Here is a 19837-nt window from a genome sequence, read left to right as displayed (position 1 = left end):
GAAACATCTGCCGTAAATGTTCACTTCAGCTTCTTAACACGTGGAAATGATGACATCCTTTCCTCAAACACACACAAAAAATTTTAATTGACAGCAGAACTCTTGGTAGAAGCTTCCATGATCTCGATGGGAGTCTAGCTTTCCAAGGGAAAAACTAAATCTATGAAATTTCAATCAGTGGCCATCCCAGCTGGCTCCAGCCCACATGAGCTGGGAGGCCACGCTCCCCTGAAACATTTGGAAGACATCATATGACCTAACACAGAGTCCCAGCTGCAGGGCAGCAGATAGAGCTGCTGCATGTGATGCAGACCAGAGCGGACCAGGCCAGGGCAGTGGGGGCTGGAGGATTCTTGACTGGACCAGACTGGTTGACCCTTCCCACCCTCCACCCAGACATTTACATGGAAGAAAAAAAAAGGAGATAATACGGCCGAAGACCCACTCCAGGAAGACTGTTGGCCCCTCAACAATACACTATGGGACCTGTGATATGAGCTTATTTTGCAGCTGCGGAAACTGAGGCTCAGTAAAATGATCAAGGGCTTTTTGTTAATAAACAGGAAAGAGGCAGCTTCTCCCCACCCTCTCCTCTTGAGGCATCTCCTTGAAAACATAATAAGTCTGATAAGAGGCCGAAGCTTTTGGTTTTACGGGCAAGGTCATGGGCCTCCTGACCCTTGGAACTGAAAGCACACACATCTGAGATTATTTTAGAGCCCCTCACGGTGCATCCTCTTGTCTCTCTAGAAGATACAAGAAGGTTTGCTTGTTCTCTCGTCCTCACTGTATAAACTTGATGAAATTATGTCCAGACTTTGTAGTCACTTTCATGCTACATCGCATGCATGGAAACCCACTCATGCTTGTGATTAAATTGCATTCCCTCTCTGATATTGGTACAGAAGAGTCTTTTGTCGGCAAGACTCTCTTTTTTCCCCAACAGTAATTTGCCTGAAGCCATGCAGAGGCAATGGGGGGTGTAACCTCCAAGCCAGCTCCTGCACCACCCTTACCTCCTTGGCACTCTGCCCTTGAGCTGGAGGGTCTTGGGGATCTTGGGGATAACATCTAGAAGCGGAGGAAACAGCCCTTCTTTGTAGAGAGTTAACCTGCATGAGATGCTTTTATGTGTTACCTTGGCCCAAAAGGCCACAGAATGACCCAACAGCCCATAAACTCAACTGATGCCAACGACCTGAAGACAGTGACGACACCATTGCCTGTAGAGCCCCATATGCTGTGTCCCCAGCATGGCTACAGTGGCCAGTTCCTTTATTTATATTTTTGGATTTAAAAAAATTGAAGTATAGTTGAATTATCATGTCAAGTGTACATCAAAGTGATTCAGTTATATATATCTATTCTTTTCTCAGATTCTTTTCCATTATAGGTTATTACGAGACATTGAGTATTGTTCCCTGTGCTATACAGTAGGTCCTCGTTGGTTACCTATTTTATATATGGTAGTGTGTATCCCAAATTCCTAACTTATCCCTCCTCACCCCTTGCCCCTTTGGTAACCGTAAGTTTGTTTCCAATGTCTGTGAGTCTGTTTCTGTTTTGTAAATAAGTTCATTTGTATCATATTTTAGATTCCACATATAAGTGATAGCATATGATATTTGTCTTTGTCTGACTTACTTCCTTTAGTAGGATAATCTCTCAGTCCATCCATGCTGCTGCAAATGGCATTATTTCATTTGTATATATATATATATACACACACACACACATATATACACATATATGTATATATATGTATATACACACATAGATACCACATCTTCTTTATCCATCCCTCTGCCAATGGGCACTTAGATTGTTCCCGGTTCTTGGCTATTGTAAATAGTGCTGCAATGCACATTGGGGTACATGTATCTTTTCTAATTAGAGTTTTCCTCTTTTCCCAATATATGCCCAGGAGTGGGATTGCTGGATCATATGGTATGCAACTTATTCTTTAGTGAAGGACTGCGTTTCACGCCCCCTGTTAATGCCTTCTCTTCATACATGTGGAGCTCACAGACATGCTCCAGATGAGATTCCCAGCACACGTCAAACAAAGAAATGCCACAGTCTGCATCATCAGACTCTTCCATCCCCTGCATTCACTTCATCAGATGGCCTGGCAGTGCACCTGGTCCAGGTGCTGTCAATGCAAGGCTCTGGGCTCCTGAGTCCTCTTAGCACCCTGATCCACAGTACTGAGACTAGAACCTACCTTCTGGCACCAAGGGGCTCAAAATTGGCTTTTAGAGAGATGTTTTTGAATAAGAAAAAATTTGTGCATAAGTTTATATATAAAAATTATATAATATTTATATAATTTATTGTATATACACACACACACACATCTACACAGTTCCTGTTTCTAGTGCTTTTCATTCCATTGTGTAAATTCTGATATCCCTCCTGTATCCATTTCTTTTTGCCACAAGGACTTCCTTTCATGTATTTTGTAGTGCAGCTCTGCTGATCATAAATTCTTTCAGCCTTCTCATGTCTAAATAAGTCTTTATTTTGCCTTTATTTCTGAAAGATATTTTTTGCTGGGTATAGAATAGAAAGTTTTTGACAGTTTTTTTTCTTTCGACACCTTGAGATGCCTCCCTTGAGATCTTCTCACTTGCTTGGTTTCTGATGAGAAATCTGCTTTCATCTTTGCCTTTCTTCCTCTGTACTTACTTTATGTTTTTCTCTGGCTGCTTCCAAGATTGTCTAATTTTTTAATTGAGTTTTAAGCAATCAGGTCAGGATGTGACTTGGTGTCATTTTCTTCATGTTTCTTGTGCTTGGGTTTCAGTAACCTTCTTGGATCTCTGAGTTTATTGTTTTTCAGAAACTTGGTAAAATTTTCTACCTTTGTTTTTTCAAATATTTTTTTTCTGCTCTTTCTCCCCTGCTTCAGGGCTATTTTTTTCATACACATTGAGCCACTGGAAGTTATCTCATAGCTCCCTGAAGCTCTGTTTGTTTTTTCAATCTCTTTTTTGCTATATGTCTCATTATGGGTAGTTTCCATAACTATGTCTTCAAGTTAACTAATCTTTTCTTCTACAGCGTCTAATCTTTTAATTTCATCCAATGTATTTTTCATCTCAGACATTGTATTTTTATCCCTTGACATTTGACCTGTGTCTCTTTTTTATCTTTTTTATCTTTCATGCCTCAACTTAACATGTTCAGTCTTTCCTTTACTTTCCAGAACATAGAGAATAGAGTTATGATAACTCTTTTTATATCCTGCTTACTGATTCTGTCATCTCTGATGGACTTTCCTCCTCATTAAAGGTCATATTTTTCTGCTTCCTTGCATGCTTGGGTAATTTTAAAATTTTTTTATTTTATTTTTTATTGAAGTAGAGTTGCTATACAATATTATATATTACAAGTGTACACTATAGTGATTCACAATTTTTAAAAGTTATACTTCATTTATAATTATTATAAAATATTGGATAATATATACATTTGTATATAATATATATATACATACATACCACATCTTCTTTATCCATTCATCTGTTCATGGACAACTTAGGTTGCTCCATTCTCCATATCTTGGCTATTGTAAATAATTCTGCTATATCTGGGTAATTTTTCTTATTGGGTCCTAGACATTGTACATTTTACCTTATTGGGTGCTGAATATGTTTCTATCCCCATAAATATTGTTGAGATTTGTTCTCAGACATAATTACTTGGAAATTGTTTGATACCCTCCAGGCTTGGTTTTAAGCTCTGTTATGAAGGACCAGAGTGTCATTTAGATTTATTTGAGGGCTAATTTTACCCCACTCCTGTGCCAGTATCCTTCTGAGTTCCCTACCCCATGCCCACGACTGTGAGGCTTTCCAGTTGGGTGTGTGGGGACAGGCACTGTTGCCAGCCCTGCATGACCATGGATGCTGTTATCTGTGATTCTTTTCCATGGTTCTTTTCCCCGCCTGGGGTAGTTGGCTCACATGCATTGCTGATTGTTCTTCCACTGAATACTCAAAGGGGGCCCCTCTGCAGATCTCCAAACGCCCCCTCTGTTCATCCTTCTCTTGTTCATTACTCTGCCTGTGGACTCCAGCTGCTCCTGTCCCCTCAAACCCCCAGTTCCCTCTCCTCAACTCAGGAAGACCCCAGGCTCTGTCTGGGCTCCCCCTCCCAGGGCCAGGGCCTGGAAACTCTCTCCAGGCAGTAAGCTGGAGCAATCACAGGGCTCACATTGTTTGTTTCCCATCTCTCAGGGATTACAGCCTTGAACTGTTTGACGTCCAATGTCTGAAATCTGTTGATTGCATATATTTTGTCCAGACTTTTAATTGTTTCAGGCAGGACGGTAAATCTAGTTCCTGTTTTTCCATCTTGGCCAGAGGTAAAAGTTCATCAAGTATTTGCTGAATGTCAAATATTTACTAGGTGCCAAAGATTATTGAATGTCAGGCAGTCTTCTGTACTTTGGGGATGTGTCTGAGGACAAAATCCAACATCTCTACCCTTGGGGAGAGCAGTGGTGGTCAAAAAATAAAAATAAATGTAAGAAATCAATAAATTATATGTACTATGGCATTGGTTTGCTCAGGCTGCCCTAACAAATACCCCAGACTTGGGGCTTGACCAACAGAAATTTATTTTCTCACAATTCTGGAGGCTACAAGTCTGAATTCAAGGTGTCGGTAGGACTGGTTTCTCCTGAGGCCTCTCTCCTTGGCTCTTAGGCAGCTAGTTTCTCCCTGTGTCCTCAAGTGGCCTTTCTTCCCTGTGTGTGTGTTCTAATCTCTTCTTATCGGATGCCAGTGTACAGATTAGGGTCCACCCATAGGACCTCATTTAACCTAAATCCCCTCTTGAAAGGCTCTCTTACCAAATACAGTCACATTTTAAGGTACTGGAGTTTCGGACTTCAACATAAGGATTTGGTTGGGGGGCGGGGTACACACAATTCAGCCCATAAGGCTGTTGGAAGGTAGAAAGTGCTGCAGAAGGTTTAGGGGGATCAGGGAAGAGAAGTAGTGCTTTTTTTTTTTTTTTTTTTTTTGCGGTGCGCGGGCCTCTCACTGTTGTGGCCTCTCCCGTTGCGGAGCACAGGCTCCGGACGCACAGGTTCAGCGGCCATGGCTCATGGGCCCAGCCGCTCCGCGGCACGTGGGATCTTCCAGGACCGGGGCACGAACCCGCGTCCCCTGCATCGGCAGGCAGACTCTCAACCACTGCGCCACCAGGGAAGCCCGCATTTTTTAATAGAGCAGTTGGCTAGGTCTTACTGAGAAGGTGACATTTCTGCTCCAATGCAAACCTTAATGAATTCAGAAGGATTTTAGAGCCACCAGGAAACCAGAACAGCCTCCCTGGAGAGGCCTCATTCCAAGTCCTGGATTCCTGAAAGCCACCCCCCTCTGCCAGAAGGGTCTGCTGACCCCCTAAGGCTGGGAGGAGCACGGAAAGGAAAAAATGACCATGGATGGGTCTTCTCAGACAGCACGCGGGCCCCCGAGCCCCGTCCAAGCCATAATTAATTGGTATACATGTTCTCAGAGTTTACAAATGTTTATTCTACAAAATCTAGGACTCAGATCCAGTGAGAAAAGGCATTTTTCCTGGTGAGAGTCTGGGTCTGATCAGGCCTCTTGTGACGGAGGGCAGCTGAACTGAACAATCATCACGCTGGTCAGGACGAAGCATCTGGAAGACCATCATCTGTGCTCGAAATGAGCAGAGTCTCCAGAGCTGAGTTCATGCGAGGTCCCCACCACCCGGGAGGAGACGCTCGTCTGTGCACAGGCCACGTCTTGGGACGTGAGTTGGGCCGCGTCCGCCCCCATCCTCACCAGCGCCCACCTCCCCCACTGCATCCGCTCTCGGCCTCGGAAGCTTCCTCGCCGGCCTGTGCTCCCTCCTAGCGGAAGGCCTGCTGTCTGGGCGTGACGTGCGAGACGCCTTTGGAGGGGTCAGCTCTTAGGAAAGGTGACGACCACTGCCCCATCCCAGGAGCCAGTTGAGGGCACTGCACAAAGACAGACACACCAAGGCCCCAACGTCGAAACGCGTCTCCCGGTCTCCTCCCTCTTGGCAGACAAAACTGAGGACTTAAGCCTGAGATGCAGCCTCTCAGATCGCACTGGGGGACTGATCCAAAGAAGTTAGAGAGGAGCCAGGATATTTAGGGGGTTTTGGAACAAAGAGCAGGTAGTCAGAGCATCAAAAGATTACTGTTGAATAAAGAAAACCAGACATCTCAAGTTCAGGGATTTAGCACTTTTCTATGCGTCGGAAGATGCAAAATCTGGGCTCATTGAAATCATTCCTTTGACATGCACCTTAGCTCTCTGGGGCCAGTGTCCTGTGCTTTCCCATCCTGAGTCCCCTCAGGGTGCACCTCCATGGGCAGCTGCAGTGGCTGAGAGCTTGGCAGTGGTCTGTCTCCATCCTGAGTTCCTCAGGGCTCACGACTGAGGGCCGCTGTAGTGGCTTGATGGCTGCAACAGTTTTTTGCAGGCAACGTTTTTCATCCATATCACCCTCCCATCACCTCGGAAACTCACCCTCAGAGGTTGGGAGAACCCGAGGGCTCAGGTCTGCCAGAGGCCAGGGTGTCCCCCGAGCCCCTTGGGGTACCCTGATGGAGGGGCTGGTTGGAAGGGAGCGAGAGGTCTGCTCTGTATTTGGGTGTTTTGACCCCAGCCCGTGATTTCTTTCCCAATCGGTTGCATTGGAACAATTTCCTAAAGCTTTTAGAACACACCCCTAAAACTTAAAGAAAAACTTTGCCCTCCCCATTCCCCCGAACCCACAAATCCTGAAGGGGGCACAGAAGACAAACACAGCAATCACACTTCATCTTTGAAACTCAGGCAGTAACGGACCTTCAACAGCGGGTCCGTCTCCCAGGAGAGGGCACTGCTCCCCATGCCCGGCTCGTCCAGTCCAGACCAGAGGCCCGTGAGCTGATCGAGGGTCCCCGGCACACCCCGACGACCCCATGGGAAGAGCTGCCCTTATCCTCTGCTCCGCTGTCCCTGACTGAGGATCCTGGCAGCTTCTGGGATATGCAGAAACCAAATCTCTGCCAAGTCAATTCTCTTCAATGAGCTTAGGTTTAACTTTTCTAAACAGTTCCACTAATCAATATCAGACACAGATCGTATATTCCACGCTTGTAGGCAAAGTATATAATCTGCTTAAGGAAACAAACCAAGACAGTTTAGAAACTCCACCTTGCATTTTCCAGCCAGCCTTTCTTGGTCGTAAATGTGATTCTGTAAGACTCTGGGTTCGGGGTTCAGTTGGAGCCTGGGGCAAGGAAGAATGTGGGGCTTTTACTGATTCACTTTGTTGTAAAGGAGAAAGTAACACACTATTGTAAAACAGTTACACTCCAATAAAGATGTTAAAAAAATAATAATAAATAAACATATGAAAAAAAATTAAAAAATTAAATAAAACAGCAGCCTGTGTGCCCGCCCCAGTTACAGTCCTCCTCTATGTGGCAGGCTTCTCCTAGTTGCCACCCCACCACGTACACACACGCGCGCGCACACACACACACACATACACACACACACGCCCACCTCAGTTTCCTTATTTGTGGAATTGTCCGTGGGGCGATTGTGTAAGGTTAAAATGCAGTTTGTAAAAAGGTTTCATTGATTCGTGATGGGAATATGATTTATTAACATGTGAATGTCCCCAGAGCCCAATGGAATAAAGAGAATTTTGACCTTGCTGGGTCTGCTGGCTCCGTGTCACCCCCCCCCCCCGCTCTAACCCCCCCCCCCCTCAGGGAGAGCTCTCTGTTTGCCAGCTGGGTTTCAGGCTTTTTTATGATGTAGATTCGGGAGAGAGGGTACAAAAGAGAGAGATCTCAAGAAGGAGAGAGAGGGGGGCGACTCTTACTGGCTTGGTGAGATCCAGGGCCCTCCCTTTGTTGAGGAGAAATACGGAGAATGGGCTATGCAGAAAGGAAACAAGAAAGAAGCCAGGCTGAATCTAGCACGTTGTAGAAAGCCAGGAGAGGGGGGCCGTGAGAGAGAGAAAGCCATCTTGTGAGATAGGCAAGGAGCGGGGGTTTTGCAAGTGCTGGGATGAGGGAAAGACTACAGAGCATCCAGAGAGTAGGAGGAACTGGGGAGGGGAGAGATGAGAGGGTTTACACCAACCTTGCTGGGGCTCTGCAGTGTGTCTCCTGAGGTGTGGTTTCCAAAGACACCAGCCAAGACTGGGATCCCTTTTCAATTCTTTTGTCGCTGGACTGCTGCTTCTGTGTGTGACTCAGTGCTGTACCTGGGACACCTGGGGCCCTAGGTTTTTCCCAGATACACAGCCATCCATCCACCCATTCACACATGAACTCATCAAACACTGAGCCCTTGTTCTAGCTCCAGCGCTGTGGCTGGCCACGCACGAGGGTGGTGGTGACAGAGACATGCAATACACATGCCTGGTGAGAGGAGGTGCCAGACCATGCCAGGGAATGTTTCCACTCAGAATGTGCTGGGTGTCATGCCAGGAACAAGCACAGGGGGCTGTGAGTGCAGAGAGGGGCAAAAGTCCCTCTCTTAGAAAAGCTGCGTTGGAGAGGTGGGTCCAGAGGGACCAGGATTTACTGTCAGGAGGTCAAGGAATGAGGGTTGGGAGAGGCACGTGCAGGCACACTTGGCTGAGGGCACAGCATGTGCAAAGGCCCAGGGGCCAGAATACGTGTGGCAAGTTTGTAAAGACTCAAGCATGGCGGAAGCTCTGACCAAAGTGCTGTGTAGTGAGAGACCGAGAGTTCGGATTTTTACTTGAAGGCAAAAGGCGTCAACGGAAGGATTTAAACCTGGGGATGACAGGTTTTCATTTAGAAAGTTTGCTTTGGCAGCTGCAGGAAGAAAAACACCTGAGGGGTGAAGACTCCACCTACTGTACAAAGCTGAGATTTCTTACCTGCAGCCACTGCCTCCAGGGGGTCAGGCACAGGTGTGTGTGTGTGTGTGTGTGTGTGTGTGTGTGTGAATGCATGTGAGCGAGTGCATCCGTATTCCAGCTCTGGGCCTTCCAGCCAGGGTAGGAACACTAGACCACGTCCCTCCCTCATCTTCAGACCCCGTCCCCAATGTTCCCGGAGCAGGGGAGAAGCTGTGTGGGGCACAGCAGGTGGCCTGGGGCTGAGCAAGGACAGACGCTGCAGAAACAGCTAGAGGGGAATCAATGTGTTCTCTGCTACAGCCAGACATAAACCAATTAGAGAAGATCCAACAGGGGCCCAGTGCTGGGAGAAAGGAACACGAGAAGGGCAAACCTGAGCAGTTCATCCCTGCTGGGACTTCCAGTTGCCTGTGGGATAAAGCCGGGGCTCCAGGAAGGTGGCCGAGACCGCCTCCGTCCTCCCCATCCCCTCTGCGTCCTGCTGCCTCCCGCCCCTCCTCACCCCATCTGGACACGCGGGCTGCAGAAAGTGCGGGCTCTGGCCGGGGGCTTCTTGCTGGTCCTTCGCTGGGAACGCTGCCCCTGCCTCTGCCAGCCCCTCCTCCTGGACCACCTTCCCCCAGGTGCTCTCCTCCGGCCCCGCCTGCTGGATCTCCTCTGGCCTCTGTCCAGTGGGGGCTCCCTTGGTGCTACCTCACCGGAAGCACCGCCCCCGCCTCCGGAGCCCTCCGCCCCCCCCCCCCAGCCCTGGCCCGGCCACTGGTGGGCGCTCGGGACGTCCTGCTGTCACTCTGATCACAGTGCTTCCCCACTGGGCCCTCCCCCAAACCAGCCAGCTGCGTCCCGGGACTCCTCCCACCCTGCTGGCTCCTGGCACCCGTGCCAGCTGTGAGCCATCCCTGTGTGGCCCCTGTGGGCTGTGAGGCCCTGTTTTCCAGGAAGCGGCCTCTCAGGGTCTGCAGCCTGAGACGGGTCCGGGCCAGGCCTGGGGGTTCTGGTTCCTCGAACGGGCCTTCCAGGGAGAGGGGGTAAGAACTTAGGGGTGGCAGCCGGGAAGGGCTCCTGGGCTTCCTCTGGTGCCCGTCCAGTAGGCCGGGGGAGGGCGGTCCTGTGTCCCCATGTGTGGTGCTGCTACCTCTTCCCTGTCCCCACGTCCCTTCACACCCACTCCTGGTTTCTTGGCCGCCGAGTGGGTGTTCCCACTGCAGGGCCTGGTCTGGTGGTCGGCATGCTTGCTTCTTGAGTGCCTCCTGCCTGCCAGTGTGGGGCAGGGGACCAGGACTCCCCTTCCCAATTTAGAGGACAGGACATCACGTGGGTCTCCGGAGAACTCTGTGAGCAGTCCTGGAGGGCTGCCTGGAGGAGGGGATGCTTGGGCTGGCATTGAAGGACAATGCGGACGCCCCTGGTGCAAAGGGAGGAGGGGTCCCATCCTCGTGGCTTCACATCTTCTACGTGCCCTGGGCTGTCCCCCCACCTGGCACCCCGCCCTCCCCATGGAGTCCCAAGGCTCTGTCCCTGCCCACCCACCGTCCCAGCCACCCAGGACGGTCACGGGACCAACTTTCCAGAGCCTCCTTTGGTCCTTGCAGAGACACAGCCCAGGAAGCTTCTTTCACTCTGTTTTTTTGGTTGTTGTTTTGTTTGTCTTGTTTTAATCTCTCTCTCTCTCTAAGGGAAAAATCCACAGAGAACTTCCAGTAAATAAAATCACCCACCTCGTTCCAAGTGAATTGGTGAGTCAGCTGCTGCTGATTTGACGTCAGGACCGAGTCTCTACCATGGGGACTCACAGGCCTCCAAGAATACATGTGTAGACCCCCAGGTTCAAGGACTAGAGCCTGAGGACCCCTCAGCCAGGCCCACAGGGTCCTCGTCTCCCCCTCAGCTTCTCTCCCACCCCCCACTCGTTCTGCTGTAGTACCGCCCACCCCGATCCCGTGATCACCCTCAGCGCTCGCCCCCGCCGCCCCCGCTGCCTTTGGGCACAGTACCTTCCCTGTCTCCGTCTGGAAGTTGCTTTTCCCTTACTTGCTGGCCTGGCAAGCTCTTCTCATCCCCAGGAGCCGTGCCCGGCTGCTTCCCAGCCCCGCCCCCTGCCCCTACCCAGAGGGCGTGGACAAGAGCATCCCCCCCACCCCCAGCTCCCCAGGCAGGTTCCTGCCCCCCCCAGCACATGCCTAGGGGGCCCTGAACTCTTCCGTGTAACCTATTCACGTTTGCCCCGCACCCCTTTCTGAGGCTGAGCTGACCAGTGGAGCTCTGTCATCCCCAGATCCACCCACAGAACTGCCACCCATGACAGGTGACATGCTCTGCCCCAGGACAGGGCTGCCCGGCTCAGAGCCACGTCCCCTCCCATCGAAGCTGCTGCTGGGCCTGGGCCACGGAGGTACCTACCCATGGCCAGTAGTGGCGAGAACCTCCTCACCTGCCACCTTCAGCAAGTCAAAGAGCCCAGGAACCACAGCCTGAGCAGCGTACCCCAGAATCACTGCTCAGTCTAGGGGGACACAGGAGGGAAGAATCATAGAACTGGCGGGGGAGGGGTGGTTACAGAGGGGCTAATCATATCCTGGATATCAAGTCCTGGATATCCTGCCACCTATGGCGCTATGATCTTCTGAGAGCCTCAGGAGCCTCATCTCTAAAGTGGGCTGATAGAGCCAGTGGAACAGGGTTGTGGACTTAATCTCCTCCCCAGGTCCTGCACACAGTAGGTGCTCCATGAATGCACAGCGACCTGCCACATGCTGCAGGTGGCATTGCACCCAGCTCCATCCTCAGGCACGACTGTCTGAAGCTCACTGTCCCCTTGCAGGCTCTGTGGTTTGGAGACATGCCCTCAGCTCTCACCAGGAGTGGTTACAAGGAGCAGTTTTATGAGACTTGTCATGGCATTTGCTGTCCAGATGTTCTTGGGGACATTATCCATTTTTCATTTCTGGGCCACCTAGAGGGAGCCTCATGGGAAAAGCATCTTTCAGAGCCAAGGGTGGAAAAATCTGTATGCTTTCCAGAGCACTGAATGACCACCACCTTTGATGGAGCATTTTCCTAACACAGGTATGCAGAGGCACTGCTCTGGTCAGCCCTTGGGACAGTCATCTCCAGGCTGATGGACTGGTCTTATCCGCCTTCCCCAGGGGTCTCACACAATCCCCGTGTGACTTGATGGGAAGAAAGGAGGGAAGGCTTTTCCTAAGGGATAGTGAAGACAATTGAACTGATCCTATTTCCCTTTTCACTTTGGCTGCCAGGAATCTCAGAGCCAGATTGAAGACTCCAACCAAAGCCTCTGTGCCGGACCTATAGGCCTGCATTTTCATGCTCCACTCTTCTCCTTGTAGTTCAATTCCTATTGTCATTTATATTTCCTCTAACCTGGAAACTTCTGTATGTTTGCATTTCACTCATTTTTACTATATCTTGCTTGGAGGCTGATGTCATCCTTCAAGTAAGGCAGGGTTTTTTGGGGTTTTTTTTCTTAAACATCTTTATTGGAGTGTAATTGCTTTACAGTGGTGTGTCAGTTTCTGCTTTATAACAAAGTGAATCAGTTATAAGTATACATATATCCCCATATCTCCTCCCTCTTGCGTCTCCCTCCCACCCTCCCTATCCCACCCCTCTAGGTGGTCACAAAGCACTGAGCTGATCTCCCTGTGCTATGCGGCTGCTTCCCACTAGCTGTCTATTTTACGTTTGGTAGTGTATATGTGTCCATGCCACTCTCTCACTTCGTCCCAGCTTACCCTTCCCCCTCCCCGTGTCCTCCAGTCCATTCTCTACATCTGCGTCTTTATTCCTGTCCTGCCCCTAGGTTCTTTGTAACCTTTTTTTTTTTCTTTAGATTCCATATATATGTGTTAGCATACGGTATTTGTTTTTCTCTTTCTGACTTACTTCACTCTGTATGACAGACTAAGGCAGGGTTTGAAGAAAGGACAGATCCAACCACTGCCCCCAAATCCCACATGGCCCCCCAGTCCCAGGAGCAGACCCTCCACTTCCCCCTCCTTCTCTTCTAAGGTCACGTCCATTCAGAACCTGCAGTGGATACTGTCTTTGGAGGGAGGACGCATGGACCCACAGTCCATAGGGAAATTTTGACTCACGGAACTTGGAGCCTAATGGGATGCCTGGCCCCGGGCCTTCATCCTGGGTGACAAAGAAGCCAAGAGAGGGTGGGTGGCAGGTCTTAGGTCACACAGCATGATGGTGGCTCTTCCGGCGTTCACCCACGCAGGACGTGCACCAGCTCGCCCACCGCCGGCTTCCAACGAGGCAACGGTCTCCTGAATGGAGATCCTACATAAACATGAGTCTCATTTATTATGATGACTGTCAGTTGCCTTGGCTAGAGGCTTTGGGACCACAATGAAAACTGGAGACAGGGGGATGTTTCTGCCTGTCAAACCTTTCAGCAACCACCCTGAAAGCAGCCACCAGTCCTCACCGTGGGGCTGGTAAACATCGTTGCCAGGGCCACCATGGATCGGAAATGGCCAAGTCCACAGAAGCAAGGCTTGGTTTCTGAGAAGGAAAGGAAAAGAAACTTTCAAAACAATACCTGTTGGAGCTCTTCAGCCCACTTCCCTTGCTTATTTCCGGCCACCTGGAAGGCTCTGTGACATGCTGCCAGCGGGCAAGGCAGTGCACGTATGCATATGCCTGCGTAAACGGGCAGGTGCTGGCACACACGCCCCTGTGCGCACGCACATGCATTCACACACTCACACACACACGTGCTCACACAAAGCACGTTCGTGTGCACACGCGCACACAAAGCACACACGTGTGCGCACACTCACACGCACACATAAAGCACATGGCCACGCTCGTACACGTGCACGTGCGCACACGTGTGCACCCGTGGTCACGCACACACGCCTGCACGCGCAGAGCACGAGCGCGCTGTCTAATGGGAGCCAGTCCCTCCCCGAGCCATCACCGGTGATTAATGTGGATGCGGTAATGGCTCCGGGGGCTGTTCTAATCCCGTGTCGAGCAGCATTCTCAGCCCCAGTAGCCGGAGTCTGGGAAAAGCTGCACCTCTCTGTCAAAAAATATTGGCAGCTGGAGAGCAGAGCTTGCAAAGCCCAAGAGAACCGCGGCACTTTTCGGAGCTGCGGCAAAATGATAGCCGCAACGCGCCCCTGTCTTCAAGGGCTCCCTGCAAACCCACCCCCCAAGGGGATCTGAGGTCCCTGGAGCCCGCACAGACCTCCCTCGCCCCTCCCCACCCAAACAGCTCCTTTCAGCGCCTTCTGGCTCCTGCCCTGAGGTGGGGGACTGCTGGCAAAGGGTGCCTGGTGGGCATTTCCTGGGAGCGGGGGGAGGCCCCTCGCCCGTCCCCTCCCTGTGTCAAGCCGCGGAGTGCCCCTCCTCTCTGAGCCCACCCAGAACTGGGCCTGAATCTTGGTGAAAAAGATTGATGGCAAAGGATCAGAGCCCCGCGGAGGTTCCTGCCAGGCGGAGGCCTCTGGGAAAATTGAAAACATCACATCAACAGTGTCTCGGGAGGGAGGAACTCAGAGTGGCATCTTGAAAGAAAACATCAGTCCGGGTTACTGCATTAATAATTCAGCGCTGGGGGAGGGGAGGAAGAGGAGACCGCTTCGCCTGATAGCAGTAGGGGTCCCCCGGGACCTTGCTGCCCCCTTCCTGGGCTGCGCTGCGGCAAGGGGCCAGCAGATCTGAACGCCCGCCCCGTGCTACGTGCTTTACACAAACTGATCTTCACAGCAACCCCGGGGCCGGGTGGGCGGTGCTAACCGGTACACGTGCAGAAGAGGAGGGGCTGAGCCTGAGGCCCCGCGCGGCCCCCCACGGCCACCCGGTGGGGGGACCAGAATGGGGCCTGACCTCCTCCACTCACCCCCTGGGGCCCCAGCCCACCAGGCATACTTCCCAGAGTGGAAGCTGTAACCAAACTCGTCGGAACTCAGAGCTGAATAGCCTCCTGGAGCAGGGTACGGGATCGGGGTGGCAGCGGGAGCCGAGAAGCCCGGAGAGGGTGGGCTCAGCCTTGCAGAGGACAGTGTGGTGGAGGTCCGAGCCATGAGGGGCCAGGGTGCCCAGGACCCAGAGGATGCAGTCTGGCTGGACAAGGGGCTTCCCGGAAAGGCAGGGCTTGGCAGTGGGCCCTGACAAAAGGGTGGCCCCCCATCAAGCAGTAGGGCCTGTCCCAGAACCCCCAGCTGGGCTGCCCAGAAGGGGAGAAACAAACGGAAAAGTCACAGTCCCTGTATTCCCAGGAGGGTATTTGGTGCTTCTGCAAGCCCCCCAGGCCTGTGTGTGTGTGCGAAGTGTGAGTGGTGGGGTGTGCGTGTGCGCTCTGTGTGTGTGTGTGATTGTGTATGGGGAGGGGCTGTGATCACGGATATTAGGGAAGTTCCCAGCCGCGGGCAGAGCCCTGGCCCCCAGCGCCCTGGGGCGGGACAGCGGGGTCCTGGGCTGACCACCGAGGCGGTCCTCTCGCCTGCGCAGGCTGTCTCCCTTCTGGACGGGGCTGGCCCGCCAGGACCTCCGGGTGGACCCCTGCCAGGTGTCCTGGCTCACAGTGCCCCCTAGTGGCCATCCTGGGTGCCCAAGGGCCTGGGGCCGGAGTGGACAGAGAGCTGGCCGACAAGGTCCCAGAGTGACCAAGGCTACAGCCCATAGGGGGGTCCGTAGCCTTGGTCACTCTGGCAGGGGGTCCATGCCCTACGGTCCCTCTCAAAAAATGGCAGATATTCTGGCCTGAGACCTCCGGACCCACCAAGATGGTACCCGACACCTTCCACCGACCTCGGAGAGTGAAGAACCAGCCCCCTTCAACGGCCTGTACTGCCAGAGGATGGGCCAGCCCTCCGGTCCACCAGCATCTCACGGAGGCCTCTGCTCCGTCACATCCCTGCCTCAGACCTCGGTTGCCGCGTCTGGATTGGCACGGCCTGGGGGTCCTCGCAACTCAGACATCTTGTGAACTTAGGACTGTAAGATCTGCCGGTGAGGGTCTGAGGGCTGCTGGGGGACGGAACCCTCAGAGCCCCCCTTGGAGAGGCCCCTTGAGGCCCCTCCAGGGTTGGACCGTGCGTCCTCTCCCAGAGCTGCAGTGGGAAGGGACCAGAGCCAGCCCACTCAAGGAAAACTCAAAGGAAGAGGAGCCCCTCCCTGGGCCAGTGGGGATGCAGAGGGCAGGGAGCTGGGCCCAGGGCCCCCAGCTCAGCACATTTTCAAGAGTTGCTATTTCAGGAAAGAGAGTGCCCAGCAGAGAAAAGCACTTGTGAGTGAGAGGCAAAGTGGTCCTTTCACGGCCAAGGTGACAGAGGGGGCGGCCAGCAGGCAGGGGGGCAGGGGGCGGGGGAGGCTATTCTCTCACCACAAAAGTTCCCCCAAATGGCCAGGGTCATGGTCAGAACTTGGCCTTGCTTGCAGGGTTGCCAGATAAAATACAAGAGTTACATGTGAGTCTCTGAGAAACATGCAATATTTGGGACATATATACACCGAGACGTTATTTGTTGTTCATTGGAAAGTCAAGGATAACTGGCTGTCTGTGTTTTTATTTGCTGATCTGGCAACAGCAGCACCGTCTCTGCCCCGGGCTGGCAGTGACTTCTCTCTCTCTCCCTGGCACAGGGGAGGCCACAGGGGCTAAGGGTCCATCCCTCTCAGAATCCCCATCTAGGACTGACTGAGCCATGGGCAGGTGGAGCCCACCATCCAGGGTCCCGTGGATGCCCACATCCCTCTCGGGTCATGAACACAAAAGACCGAGTTAAAGGGCCCGTCCCATCTGCGGCCTTAGCAGCCACACACCCGGTGCATATCGATTGGATTGGTCTCCAGGCATCTCTACGGAGGTTTCAGTAGAAACACTCACTTTCTTCTCACCGAGGGGCCGACAAGGACCTCCAGCCACGTGGCAGAAGGAACGTTGTGGAATGTTCCTGGTCCCCCTCCCTCCGCCCCATGGCCGGTCTTGGACCTTATCTTCTGAGCCGTGTCCCCGAAGCCCCCTAGAGTTAACCACGCAGCTGCTGGGCTGAGCTCAGGACCACAGGGTATAGACAGGCTTCTTGTAGCTAACGTGGAGGGCTCTGTGCTTGGCACGGGGTCCCTGGGAGGGGTCTGGGGCCCAGGGTCTAAACTGTGTAGACAGCGATGCCACAAGTGTCTGGGTGCAGCCTTTGATCCCCCTCTCTTCCCCAGCTGCCCTGCTGCCCCCTCCCAGGACCGCGGGGCTCCGTGACCCCTCCTGACACGCCCTCCTCCTGCGTGCCCCAGCCATGCCCGCTGGCAGGGAGCATCCAGTCTCAAGGAGCAGCATCCAGCTGAGGGGACCCCACCCCGGGCAGGCTGCAGAGGGCCAGAGCCAGATCTACACCATGAGGGAAAACAGGAGCTGGGCCACAGAGAGCGGGGGCTTCTGGGCTGAGAGAAGAACAGATTGGAGGTCTGAGAGTTCCTCCTGGGGCGAGATGGGGCCCGAAGGTTGGAGTGAGACGGGCAGGGGAAGGCCAGGGCCCGGCACGCTTTTGCTGCGATGGGCCAGATGATAAATATTTCAGGTGCCGAGGGCCATATGGTCCCTGTCGCACCTACTCAACTCTGCCACGAACCAGAGTCACCGTGTCTGGACGGGCATAGCTGTGTGCCCAAGGAGACCTCACTCCCCAGACTAGAGGGCGGGTCCATGTGGTCCGCAGGCCACGGTCTGCCAACCCGCCTGGTCTAGACTCAAGAAGACAGGAGGGAGCCATGGGCCTGGGGCCAGGGAGCAGGGAGGGGAGTGAGGATGGCGGAGCTCGGAGAGCCCTGCTTCCAGAACCGCACGAGGCTGGGCATCGCAGAGCCAGTGGGGGAAAACGGGGTGGCCTGTTCCCATGCCCCCCTCCTGTCCAGAAGGAGGAGGAGTGAGGCACCTAGATGGAGCCCATCCCAGCAAAGGGGCGCCCAGAGGGGTGTCCCAGACCCCCAGGGGAAATCAAGAGAGGAAGTGAGGCGAGCAAGCTGTGGGTCTGGAAACAGGGAAGGAAGGAGATTCTTTGCCCCAAGGCCTAGTTTTCTGGGCCACAGAGGAAAGGTGGAGGACATCCTCTAGCCTGGCCTGGGAACAGGCCACCCTGAGGACCAGGCTCTAGAGCTGAGGGTGGCCGCCATTCTCACTCCTCGAGGTGGGTCCAGGGTCCGCAGGCGGTTGAGAGGGTCTGGAGGATGCAGGCTGCCCTCCGGCTTCGACCCCTGATCTCCTGAGCGCACTGGCGCCCCCTGGCGGGGGGCAGCCTCTAGACCCCTGGACTCCCACCTGGTGTATCCAGAGGAGGCACTTAGTCTTAACTTCCAGTCTCCCCCCAGTTTCTGGGGCAGAGATGAGACACCATTTGGGTAAATTTGGCCGATTTCCTGAGCTCGGAGCGCTGGCTGCCCCTGTCTGACTCCGCGCCTCCGGGGCCTCTGATAGAACCAAGGGCTGGAAGGCCTGTCCAGCTCCCTGCTTCCAGGAGGTTCTCAGACCCTGGACACTGTCGTCCATCTCTTGAGCCCTGAAGTGGTGCCCGTCCTCCACAGGACAAAGGCCAAGTTCCCTGCGTGGCCCTCCAGGGCTCCAACGCTCTCCTACTGACCAGGCACCCTCCTGGCGCCCTTGCCCTTCACACAGACCCTGGGAGGTTCTCCAGGCCCCCTCGCCCTGTTTCTAAGACTGTCCGTGACCTGGGTCTGAGCTGAGGTCCACCATCTCACAAAAGGAAGCCCTCTCCGTCTCTAAGTAGCACTGCAAGGCAGTGGGACAGTGGAGACCAGCGGAAGTCACTCAAAGTCAAGTGCACAGTGGTTCCCCAAGGGGGCGGAGAAGCCAGGTCAACCACCAGCACCGGCAGAGCTCCCGGCACTGGCCGTGATAGCATTATCATCCCGGGCTGTAAAGTTTCTTCTCCCCAGCCTTCCATGAGCTTTCAGGAGCTGGGGCTGTGTCCCCTTGTGCCCATGTTCCTTGGGGAGGCCAGCCTCCAAACAGATGCACAGTCAAAGGTCAATGAATTTGGGGATAAACGAAGAGTGTCTATTCTTTGCTATAGCTGAAATGTGATGATCAAATATAAAGTTTCAACTAACCTAAGCCAAAGTGGATGCAGTGTCTTTTCTCAACAGTGATTCTCAAGGAACAATTTCCATAATTATTCAGGAGGTTTTCGTCTACTCACCACTCAACAAGTGATGTTTGACATTTTCACTGATATTTTCACTGTTCCACGTGGACTCCTCACGGCTCAGCACCCACGATTCCTGGCAGGGAAGCAGCTTGCAAGAAGCACTTGATGAATGAATGAAGAAATCAACAAAGGTCGCTCATCACAGGCTACCCTGGAGCCGTCTGCGGGTCAGTGTGTCTCTTTCCTTAGACTGTGAGCTCCTAGAGGGCAGGAAAGATTTCTCATGTATCTTTTATCCCCAGGAGCTCTCAGGATGCTCCATATATATTCGCTGAATGAAGACACACCTGTAGAAATAAGGGCATCACACACTCCCATTCTGTGAACTAGACCACCGAGATCCCAAATGACACCTACAAAGCTACAACAATGGGACCCATAAGGGTAACACCACTCTGGGATTCTGCCAGGAATCCCTGCTCAGTGGTTTCTGGGTCCATCTGCAGGCAGGCGGCTCTCCGAGGCTGAGCAGGAGAGAAGTACTGCCCTAGATCCTGGCCCCTCCCGGTTATGTGTGGGCACCGCTCTGCCCTCTGCTCAGAGAGCTCAGTCCCTTGAAACACACCCCTTTGAAATATTGAAAGGGCAGGACTTGCCTGGTGGCGCAGTGGTTAAGAATCCGCCTGCCAAGGCAAGGGACGCAGGTTCGAGCCCTGATCCGGGAAGATCCCACATGCCGCGGAGCAGCTGAGCCCGTGCGCCGCCACTACTGAGCCTGCGCTCTAGAGCCCGCG

At 53.0% G+C, this 19837-nt stretch overlaps 1 long non-coding RNA gene across 1 annotated transcript; it reads right to left on the bottom strand.

The window, feature by feature from the left end:
- Positions 1 to 5522: 5522 nt before the first annotated feature.
- LOC136793904 (uncharacterized) lies at positions 5523 to 10771 on the bottom strand. Its single transcript, XR_010839982.1, has 2 exons — positions 10620 to 10771; positions 5523 to 6470 (listed from the first exon to the last, which is right to left on the bottom strand). It is a non-coding gene; the product is annotated as an uncharacterized lncRNA (long non-coding RNA).
- Positions 10772 to 19837: the final 9066 nt, after the last annotated feature.

Source organism: Kogia breviceps, chromosome 3 (assembly GCF_026419965.1).
Source record: "Kogia breviceps isolate mKogBre1 chromosome 3, mKogBre1 haplotype 1, whole genome shotgun sequence".
NCBI lineage: Eukaryota > Metazoa > Chordata > Mammalia > Artiodactyla > Physeteridae > Kogia > Kogia breviceps.
The sequence above is the reverse complement of the archived record's forward strand: the minus strand, read 5'-3'. Positions and strand labels throughout refer to the sequence as shown.